Below are 11,940 nucleotides of genomic sequence, written 5' to 3' on the forward strand. Positions count from 1 at the left end.
AGGACTGAGGACCAGGCCTCCAGTGTCCTTATTGTAATTCATTGCTTATTTCTAGGCCCCATGATGGAATTCTTCCATAACAGACAGAGGACTTTGTGAAATTGTAAATGAGTATGACTTCAAGCACTCTGTGGAAATCTATTCTCCCCCTATAGCCCATACATTATTTCTGCTTACTTATGGTGGCTCACATTTCCCGTAACTATCAGAGAGAACTTAATTCAACTCACACCACATCACTTTAAAATTGTGCAGCTCTCTTAATCAACCTTTGTATCAGCCACAAATGTGCAGTATGACCTAATTTGAAAATGTCTCAAAGTGCTGACTCAAACTGTTAGTGAATAAAGGCTAGTCATTACCATTATGACACTAATGTGATGCAAAATAAAATTGAGTTGCATCAGCTGAACATTAGTTTGCAAAAATATTAGTGATTGAAGCCATTTTCTGTTCATATTTTATTTATACTTATATATGTGTATATACATATATATGCATATATTTATTTATTTTTTGTTTTTCTGAAAGTCTTGCAACGAAATTTTTAAGTGCAGAAGAAGGAAGTCACATTTTTAACACTGACAAAGCCACTAGATTTAAAGTAGATCATATGTACATAATGATCTCCCCTCTATAAGATGAAAACATATGCTTGCTGAGTTCTTATTAGAATATATATATACATATAAGCACTAATGTATGAAAATTATCTTTTTCCCTGTACTTTGGTGCCAGATTCTAAGATTTTCAACAGCCTTGGAACTATTTATTACTTACTGCTTTGCCTCACTCACAAATTCTCTGACTTTCATGTTTTGGAATAATAAGAATTTGAATTTATTTCTTTTATGGACTCTCTTTCCAATTTCTTTACTTGACCAAGAAAAATTTTTTGAGATAGAAATACTCTGAATAAATATTGTCATTAATTACTTTTGAGCAAAACAAAGTAGGATATAGGACTGGAAATTATTTAGCCTCACCCCTACCAATAATACTTAAAGGAATGCACCATAAATTATTTTTTTCTTATACAGTTTAGATGGTTTTCAAGAAATGCACATGTACTTATTTAATGCTTACACATCCCCGAGCTAGTATTGGTTTCAATCTGTAAACTGATCATTAATAGTTGAAAATAAATTGGCATGACTCTTTCCTAAATTAGAGAAATTGTCCCAGTGGTCAATCAGAAATTCTGCTCTGCATCCCAGTTCGGGTCTCGTGAATTCTGAAAATTCTGAACATAAAAGCTATGCATTAGTGATTAAATACTTCTGATTTTATTTATTTAACAGTGAGAACAAGTCAAGCACACAAATACAAAGGAGATGGGTTATTCTTTAAAATTTTCAAGGATAAGAAGTTTTGGCTATCAAGAAATTATTTAACTTGATAGAGTGGCGAGATATGTATATATATAGACGCTCTTTGTAATGTATCACTACAAGTAATTGGTAGAAAATACAGCTAAATTATAATGCTGACAAGCTTAGTTTATTCACTTCTTAGAAAAACAAGTAAAACTTTAAAGCAAGATGCGTAGAAATTTGCTACTATGTGATGACTTTAGTATTTGAGTCCGTTTTACATTATGTCACATGTGGTTTGGGCTGTTTTTATGACCTATGTTTTATTTCCACATTAAGATAATCCAGATTTTAAAAAAGTAAGTTTGAAAAACTTCAAAGCGGACTTGCCAAAACCAGCATTCAGCAGCACGAGTGCTCTCGAGCACACACACACAGGCACACTTTCAATTTACCTAAAAAAAAGAGGATCACCTTTTTCGGCTAAAATACCATTGTTCTTACTTTTAGGTTCCAGGGGGAAAAGGTGTGTGGGTGTGATTGCTGTAAATGGATTGCCAGTCTCTTAACAGTCCATCATTCTTAAATGATAGAAGAGTAGCAGCACCCTCTGAGAAAAATCTTTCCTGTGGATTTGACTTTGTCCACGCCAGGACAAATTGCGTGCAAAGTTGGAATAATTCTGAGATGTAAGACACCTCCATGACTGTCCTTGGAAGACTGAGGAGCTGACATTCCTCTTTGGAAGATGAGGGGAGAATGGCCTCCCTGCCCTCTTAATTGATGATTTACTGTGCTCTCCCCTGGGGCCACAACCGATGATCTGGAAGCTTGTTGAATTTTGAAGCAAATACTAAATATAATCAATATATAAAAATAAAAAAAGAGAGAGAGAGAGAAATGCAATGAAAATTTATGACCTTAACATTCCTTCAGGGTCAAGCAATTTATCAAATTCTCTCACTTTCTGGTTTCAATTACACAGCCATTGTGGAAGGAACTTATTTTAGCAGGTTCATTTGCCTCAGTGGGGAATACAGGGCTTTGGCCTAATGCTTCACCTTTAGTGCAGGCCATTTGAGCCTTAGAACAAATACCAATCATCACTCTTTGGGAAAAAAGAATCTGCATCGGCGTGGCCTATTGGAATGGGGTTTCTGTCAAGGTAAACGGTTGTCGGCAATGACTGTGGTAGAGTGGCGATAAATCCCATTTTATTGCTGAAAAATTCCAGCTTCTCTCCATGCCTGACAGCTCCCCACATTCTCATACCCATTTGGGCAATTTCTGCGCTATGTCCATCTGGTTCTCATTACCTCTCAACCTGCCTGCGTCTGATCCAGAAAAAGTGCAGGTCAGAGACAGGGGAAAAGAACCGAGGTGATGGACAAAACAGAAAGCAGGGGGGTGGCCCTTGGGGGTCGGGGTAGAGGTGAGGAGCAACAGGGAATGGGGGATCCCAGCTTAGGGTTGGACCAGTTGCTGGAAGGGGCCAGTTAGAGATATTACAGAATGATAACAACAGAGCCCCAACCAGGAAGCCAGAGGAACTTGTGTCTTTAGATTCAGGCCTTTAAAAGGCACCTGCTTTAAGGTGGAGGAGGGAGAGACAATGTGGTGGGTGGAGGGGGCAGATTAAGAGAAGCAGAGAAGGGACAGTCCAGCCCATTTCCTCTATTAAGGGCCTATATCAAGGAGCGGAGGACCTAGTCTAGAAGAGAAACAAGCATCGGGCATCAAGGAGCTTGGAGCGCCACGTACACAGTTGGCATGCTTCCACATACGGGGATAAAACTCTGCTAGAGATTCTATTTTGGTTCAAGAATATAATCTTTTGAAGATGAAAACTCTAGGGCCTTCAACAGAGTTGTCTCTATTCATTTTTCTGAGAAAATTAATATTTAAAATGAATGTGTCCTAATCAGTGCCTTTAGGATGGGCTCATTCATGGAATGAAATGACAGGGCTAGCGCTGAGTCACCTGGGTATTCATAACCCTACACATGATCACTTTCAGAGCTGCTGTGCATTTATGCTCTCAGAAAGTTGGCCTCATTCTCTGAAGCTGAAATCCTTTTGATCATAATTGCTCCTGACTTAAAATTACCTAGAGTCCCCATAAGATGCCTCCTGGGGACAAAAGAAGTAAATATGGTAAATATCTGACAACAGGTCTTAAGAATAAACCTCCTTAAAGATTAAGTGACATTAGACTAGGATGAAATTATATATGTATAGATGTTTAATATAAAATTTGCTTGTTATTATTGTGCTGGGGTAATTATAATTAATACTAAAATAAAATTTATGGAAAGTATATTGAAGTATATATTTGAAGATCCGGGAACTTTTAATAAAGAAAAAATAAAATTAGCTGAATGGTGAGATGGATCGTAGTTATTTTACACCTGTTGCAAACGCAAATGCTACATAAAAATGTCTTAAAACCAGGTAGGGGATGTGTTCTGAAACATGTTGGAAAGCTATGGCATTGCTATGATTTGCAGACGGTCTACTATGCTAGGTGAGTTTGGACAGACAATATCTCTTAGCACCTTCTGCACCCCGGGGCTGCAGGGTGCATTTCAGGTCCTCAAAGTTCACTTTTTTGACAGTGAGACCGCTAAGTGCTGCCACGCATGTCTCGGTTTTATTCGTTGAATTCTAATTTCAAAATTGTATTAAATTTTAGTTGCCGAGCTGGACCTCGTAGACAGGAGACACTGGCTTCCAAAATTTGAGATTTAATTTCTAAAATTTTAAGCCGTACATACTCAGAAGAAATTCTATAAAATGTACCTGAAGTTGTAAGTGAACACCGCACAGGACATTTCAGCGGAGAAAGAGATTGTCAGGATTTTAAATTAAAGTTAACTAGATAATTTGGACTGCAGTAAATTACAGGTGATCAAAAATAGAAGTTTGTTATTTTGGCAGCTTTAAAATGAATACCTTTAGTCAACAAATACAGTTCTAAAACCGACATTTTCACATATACATATTAAAAGGCATAAACCTTTGGCTAGTACCACGTACCCATTAAAATGGCCATAGTGAACGGCATCTCTAATTTGGAAAGTAATTTCAGATTCTTAGCCCCAAAGAATCTCTCTCGCTTGAACTTTACTTTTCTGGGCTGTACATGTATCAGTGATGTGATCATTGGAACTCTAAGGGATATTTGTTTCTCTTAGTAGCATAGCAGAAAATTAATGGCATGGGGGAGGGAGAAGTGACAACTTAACGTGATGCTTGATAGCTGTTTACCTATAAATGTGTGTCCAGATTTCAGTGTCCTGTAAAAGAAAGGGAAAATAAAGAAACCAAAGCATTCATATGGCTTTTACGCAACTTAGGACACATGGAAGAAAGTGCTTAGAAGGCTAGTGAAATATTTACTAAACAAATCATTTACATTAAACTTTTATATACGCAAAACGCAGAGCACCTACAAAAAGAGAACCAACTTGAGCTATAAGAAATATTTCGGCATCAAAATGGTTAATAGTATTATAGCTTCAAAAGAGCCTATTGGCTCACCCTCAAGGATGCCCTGCAGTTGTTGTGAAAGTCATCAGATGAAGCTAGCCTTCTCAGCTAGCCTTTAGATTTGTCTGCTAACAGTAAAAATACTATAATAAATCGGTAACATATGTTGCCAGGCAAGGAAAAATGATATAAATAAAGAGACCAGGAGACCCAAACCAAGTACAATGTGAAAAGAATTTAACTTTCAATCTATTCGTTGGCTAATTATCATTTGAAAAGTAATTTGAAAGTGTTAGTTATTTGCTTATATTCTTCCTCATTTTTCTTTTTTTCTCTTCAGATTGCATTCTTACCCAAATACTCTTCGTGATTGCCTGCTTTGCGGCTTTGGGGTAAGTCCCAGCTTTCCACAACCTTAAGAAAAAAAAATGCATAACATAAAAGATGCCAAAAAGACTTATGTGTCCTGATGTGCGGGTTTTTGAAATATACATGGGTTTGTGTGTTGGGGGGGCGGGGAGCAATGTTGGTAATGAAATAAAGAGAAGGGGTTTGTTTCTGCAAGGATCAAGAGTGTGCGAAAGTGTGCATTGCAAACGAGGCTCCCTTTAGGAAAGCCACCTCTGGAATGGAAATGACAAAGCTTGGAACACACACAATCAATTATTTTCACTAGCATTTAAAATATAGAAAACAAAATCTCCTTTGGGAATTGACTGAATATTTTATTTAGCCTTTTTATTGAGACATCCTTTGAAAAATGGCATAATATAAATAGTTTTACAAAGCAACAATATAATCAATCTCTAAACTAGAATATAAATCAAGGATTTCATTAACTGCTAGTAGCCATTTTAAATTGTAGTCTTGTCCATAATGTCTATCTATCTATGTATGTCCAAGTTATATTAAAAACCTTTAAATGGCTTTGTAATATCAGCTACATCTAGCTATTATAATAATTAATGGTACTGTTTTATAAATCAATACATGTATTCTTGATAAATTCATATCCAGTTAATGGTGTAATTTAAATAAAAAATTAATGTAATAAAGGACATACAGAAACAGGCAGGAAATCTTTAAAGGTTAAGAGACAAATTTGTCTAAATTCATTTTTAAACTGTTTTGAAAAAGTTTATACTTAAAATCAGCTGAGATTTACCTTGTTTCTGTAAAACTAATCTTGCCATGTCTATTGGTATCCAGTAATGAATCCGTAAGTTATTTTCTTTTTTAACTGTTAAGTTTTAATTATGTACTTATGATACTATGAGATACTTTACTATTGTTATACTCTTTTGCAATTATTGAATATTCTTTATAAAAATAGAACAAAACTAAAAATCTCAAACCAGGAATTTATTTTTATTTTAATACATGAATGAAATGTCAATGCTTTATGTATGTACTTTTATAACTCTAAGTGAACTGTTCTGAGCATCTCCAAAGCCATATACAAATTTTATTTAAAGCGAAAAAGGACTGATTAGTTCAATAAATATGCATGCGCAAGAGCCCAGCGTTTTCACTGCTTTCACTGAATGAACATCCTAGGAATTTGAGAAAGAAAAGAAAAATGCACTGAAGAGTCTGAAATGTATTTTAACGCTGCACATGGGTGGAGAAACGCACTACAAAGAGAAGAGTGTATCATTGCTCTGATTTAAAAAATACGTACCAAAGGCATATTAAGGAATAACAAGATCTAGAAAAACAACTGGATGTTGTATGTTCTCAAATACAATCTTAAATCTTTCCAAATAAAATTTCATTTGGTTTAGAGAGTAAGCATTTTGCACAAAATATATTTCAGAATTATGCAGACCAGTCTGCCCTGCCATTCTCTGTGACATGGTGCAGAAATGTTACTTTAATCCACCGAGCTTTTTCTGACATTTTTCTTAACATTGCTGAGCCTTATTTAGAGCAGCAAAGGAGATGTGTGCAGTTTCCTTTGACACTGATGGGTGTTTCAAAATGTTACACGAAAGAGAGAGAGAGAGAGAGAGAAAAGATTTGCTGCCAGTCATTTTATCAACAGAGCTAGAGGAGCAATTACTATTTGTTAAAAGTTTACATTTCAAATGAAGCTAAATTTTAAAGAAGGCTCATCCTTTTAAAAGCCTGCTGCTTGGAAGAAGGGGAAGAGAATACATGTTAGTGATCACATGTTAAAGTGCACTCAAGTACTGGAACCATTTAAAATGTACTGTGTTTTTAGATGAAACCTACAGCAAAACCACTCCTAAGAGGCTTAATTTAGGTTTTATAGGAGGAACATAAAAAAGACCAGGTTACAGCAACGCGCTGAAATATGGGGTACATTTTAAATATCTTCATTTAAAAACGTATGTTTATTTTCCCTCCTGGGATCACTAACGTGTGTGTCGACAGAGAAAGCAAGGACATGCTACATTCTTAAAAATTATCTGTTAAAGGGATCACATTCCAAGACAGGTTTGAGCATTTTTATTACTACCGATAACCTCTTAATTATGTCACTGCCTTCCACTTGTTAATCAGGGACATTCAACATGGTTAACCAGTGAGTGGTTGCGTTTAGATGACTACATTATTATTAAGAATTAAAAACTCATTTTATTCCCATCATCATGTTATTGCATCTATGATTTTAGTACTGCTAAAAACTTATTTACCTGCTTTAAATACAGAACACCTAAGAAAATGTCTAGGTGCCCATAACAATGTTGTTAATTACTTCTAGGTGCAGCTCATGGAAAGCTTTAAGGGATAGATAATTTTACTTTTCCTGTGTCACCGTGCACCCCCTCCCCCCGTCCCTGCCTTCTCCTCCCCTGCTGCCTCCCCCACCCCCCCCACCTCTCCCACAATTCCTATTTGAACCAATTTTAGGTTTCTTCTGTAGCCACCAGCGTCTGAGATACTCAGAGACTTTTTTCAGAGAGCAAGATGTAAGTGGAGTAAATAAAAATCATGTTTCACTGTTGCTTTATCAGCCCTCTTAGGTAGTTTTCCTGCCAGCCAACCTGCGCTGTTAAGACCCAGAAAATTATGCAATAGTGACTTCTTTGAGGTTCTCTAATCAGATGATGGCCGGTGTTAGGCGGGAAAGGCCCAAGGCCATGTTGCTGGCACTTAATGCTGGGCTTGGTCATTACTTGTCTGATAGAGAGACCGATAAACAGATGATTACTATCCTATAAGGAGCCAATATTTTACATTTATCCTAGTTATTTCTTTTCTTTTCTTTTCCACGTCTTATAACAGCAAGTATTTGTCAAGAAGATCTATGAGGAATAACCTCACAGGCCCCTAAAAATAAGAATTTTCCTAGCGTGAAATGATGCCCTTTGTGGAATGGTGAGAATGATTTTGGTCTTTATAAAAGCAAAGGTTTGACTACTTTAAAGTCCTTTTCTTTCAGAGGTGGACAGTCCCAGACACCACCCCCACCTCCTGTCCCCTTCTCTGTCCACGACAGGTTCACAGGCTGAAACCAAGGGGTTTTAAAATGCAAATATTTATATTGGAGCTCTGGCAATAACAGAGTCATTTTGCTTCCTCTGTTAGCCTGTGATAATTGATGCTTCATACCTGGAACTACGTTTCATTTATCTCTTTACACATGAAGATATTACATAAATAAGAGATAATTTATGGAAAGGAAACGACCATTTGCAATAATAATCCTAAATTTGACTATATAATCTTGAAAGACTTGAAGAGTCAAAGATGCAGGTTTCTACAGTTTTAAAGAAAACTTGGTTGCAACTGGGAAATTTGTGCATTTTTGAACACTTACTGAATTTGAATGCCTGCATGGATTCAAAAAAAAAAAAAAGGAGGGATAAAAGGAAGACAGGAGAGAAAAGGTGTGAATTTTACACGTGCTATAAACTAATGCACTCAACCACACATTCAGACTTCTCGTGACAGTCTCACTGACTTTCTCTTTATATCCGAAAATCATTTTGAAACAGCTTAACGCAAATTGCAGAATAGCGAGTCTTCTCAGGTGCCTTTTCTTCCACGGGATCCTCATCCTAGAGTGAGCAGAGGTACACCTAGAACTGGACCCCGATTTCACAACCTCATACAAAGCCAGGCGATTCTTGAGCCAAACAAACAAAGGGGGTGTAAACGATTTCATTTATTTTCATAACCCTCCTCTTGCACAAGAGCATCTTGCCGTCTTTGTCAAAGTGAATGACAACAATTTGGCTAACTCTCTCTGAGCTGCACTCAACAGTGACAGGTGAATTATCAGAGGCCCTGCACTTCTTATTATCAGAGGAGAAGCCATCAGGGGGACGCATGGAGGATCCCTCTCCCTTGTCACTATTTGTCAGTGGGACAAGGGCCACTGCTATGGGTAGCTGACAGGTAATTTCAACAATAACAATTACTCCTATTACTGGTGTCATAAACAATTCGCCCAAGGCGTGACAATAGCCAAGCTTTATAATTCAATGCCATATAAGTAAATGCCAGCAGGTAACAAGTAATTTAGCTCCAATCAAGCTTTCACTCCGGCATTAATATTGTTAGTGCAAGAAAATGGAAAATTGAAAAAATTCAATATGTTAATGAATTAAGAGAGGTTCAAGGGCTAGACGGAAGGGTTGAAAAAGGGAAACCAAAATTATTATTGTGTCATATTTGGTGCCATCCCGAGGGCCAAAGAGCAGTGTAATTACTTGAAGATAAGAAGGGGAACCAGGATTGCCGTTGCCTAGGACTTCAGCCCTGGGAAAAATGTGACATGGCCTTTCAGAATCCCCTCTCTCCAATTTCTGAAGGATAGAAGTAGAAACATGAGAATGTGTGTATAATGCAGCCTTTCACTGGCTCCCCCCCCACCTGAAATATTTCATATGAAACAGAGGCGTGAGTATCAAAGGAACATTTCCATCTGTTGAAGAAAATCGCATCAGCACCTGCTTCCTTTACATTAAGTCTTGTAATGAAACTATTTTAGTAAAGCCTATTTTTCTCTGTGGTGAAGGTAATGCTGGAAATCCCTCTCCTCTCCAGCGGTCCACATTCTGGAAATGGACTGACTAGAGGGCACAGTCCAGTCTTCCTCCATAAAACTTCCTGGTCAAACGAATTTGCAGTTTCAGGATTTGTCGAGTAAGACCGTGTGCCATCCTGGTGACAGCAGTAAAAGAATTTGAAAATCTCTAATTAGGAGAGCTGCAGAGCAATTAACGCATGTCAAATTTTACTTCATCAAGTGCCACTCTAATTTTCCCCTAAAAATTCATGGACTTTTTTTTTTCTTTTGGTATGTGTGTGTGTGTCCCCTTAAGGCAATGTTGATTCAAATCTGCTCAAGATGCAGTGTCGCACAGCTAAGCATCTTCTTGATTACAATCCGCCACACTTCCAACTGCGCTCATCCTCACGGCCGCGGATACTTTGTCCACAGTCAAGTTACGCCACACGCTGATAACAATGCATAATGGTGTTCCTCCTCCGAGGCCCCTGGCAGGAGACGGGGTTCATAAAAATGTGATGTTTTCTTCTCAACTGTTTCTAAAGGAAGTTTGTATGACCAGGTCACTAGTCAGGCATTAATTTTTTTGAAATTAATTTGTTAATTACAAGAAAAGGAGTGCAATGATAGAATGCGAAAATATCTCATTGAAAAAAAAAATCAGAGGAAGAATGAGGAATGGAGAATATCTGTGGCCAAAGTTTTGCTTAGACGCTTTGTTCGGAGACATTTTCAAGAGCACTAGTCTTGGTAAAATACCAGGGTTTCTTTCTTTCTTTTTTTTTTCTTATGAGCTATAAACATTAGAAGCCTCTCTTGAACAGACAGTATTTAGATTGTGAGAGAAGTTTGTTTAACTGCCATATTTGCCAGAATCCTCAAAACATCACAGGACACAGAAGATAAATGACTTTTTTTTTTTTTTTTAAGGTCAGGACTGTATCTTCCAGATAAATGTTGATTCATTTTAACTATTTTTTGTCCTACTTGCTTGTTGCAGATTCATGTGCCTGAGTCATCAGCACATGTGAGGATTATTTCTCACTGAAAAAATGAAAGAAACACAGTGATTAGATGATTTTACATTCAGTCTTTTTAGAGTTTATTCAGATTTTATATTTCTAAAACATGATCGGGTCCAAAACAAAAATGGGGAAATTAAACAAAATGCTAAACGTATCTCTTTGCAGATTCTTCAGGGAGTGGAGAACATTCACGTGGATTGACATCCCAATTTTCTCATCCTGTAAGTATATTTTTGAGTCTATGTTTTCTTTAATCACATTTACTTAGTTGAAAAAAATCTAAATTCATGGAGTATACACTTCATTTTTTTTTAATTCACAGGTTGAAGCCGGCTTTTTCATTTACCAACAACTAACTCAAAAATCTTAAATTTGATATTTTGAGGTTTGCATTTCCAAATATCCAAAAACTCTTCCTTTTCTTATGGCCCCTCCCCAGCATGTTCTGAAGTGGTCTATTTCAAACAAAAGAAGATGACATCCCTCTTTCAACTAGCAAATGTTGGATTCTCTAAATCGACTGGGGGCAAACTGGAAGTTTTGGAATTAGATTCACACAAACTGAATTACGTTCCTTATTCCCAAACATTCTTCGAACTTCACAAATATAACAACACTGAGTTTTTAGAGTTTCCTGTGGCTTGTTTACAAATAAAGGTATCTCGATAAAAACCAAGCCCTGTGTATTTTTGAAAAACGAAAACATGAAACGATCTCATTTTAAAACATTACAAAAGGATTGTAAAGGGAAATTTAAAAGGAGAAAACTTGATTATATAATGCAATCCAGCAGTAATCAATTTTACCTTCAATATCTTGCTTTTGTTTTCAAAATGCTAAATAAACAATACATAATGCATCCCTCATCAGCCAAACCATGGAGGCTCTGTGCTCAAATAACAGGAAACATATTCAATTTTCCTAACAGAAGACAGTTCATTAAGCTGTGCCACATCAAATAAAACTTTAATTTCTCCAGCATCAGAGTCGCAATGAAAGCAATTGAAGAAGATGAGCCATATGGTACTTCTATCAGCAAACACATATTGCTCATTCCCCCAAAGTTTTCTAATTCTGCTCCCCAGACCTGTGTAATATAGATAATGTGCTCCGAGAGCAGCAACCATGA

At 36.8% G+C, this 11,940-nt stretch overlaps 1 long non-coding RNA gene across 6 annotated transcripts in view; it reads left to right on the forward strand.

Annotated features, from left to right (window-relative positions):
• The window catches only part of LOC145723916 (uncharacterized), an 87,866-nt gene extending 76,379 nt beyond the window's left edge, over nt 1-11,487 (forward strand). For 4 of the 6 annotated variants that reach the window (XR_014149329.1, XR_014149330.1, XR_014149332.1 and 1 more), the window contains 3 exons: nt 5,143-5,194; nt 10,977-11,032; nt 11,134-11,487. This is a non-coding gene — a long non-coding RNA (uncharacterized LOC145723916). Of the gene's footprint in view, nt 1-4,434; nt 5,029-5,142; nt 5,195-10,976; nt 11,033-11,133 lie in introns of those variants that run through there. The other 2 variants (XR_014149331.1, XR_014149334.1) reach the window with 2 other exon arrangements.
• Nucleotides 11,488-11,940: the final 453 nt, after the last annotated feature.

Source organism: Leptonychotes weddellii, chromosome 10 (genome assembly GCF_054177405.1).
Source record: "Leptonychotes weddellii isolate Sample4059 chromosome 10, ASM5417740v2, whole genome shotgun sequence".
NCBI lineage: Eukaryota > Metazoa > Chordata > Mammalia > Carnivora > Phocidae > Leptonychotes > Leptonychotes weddellii.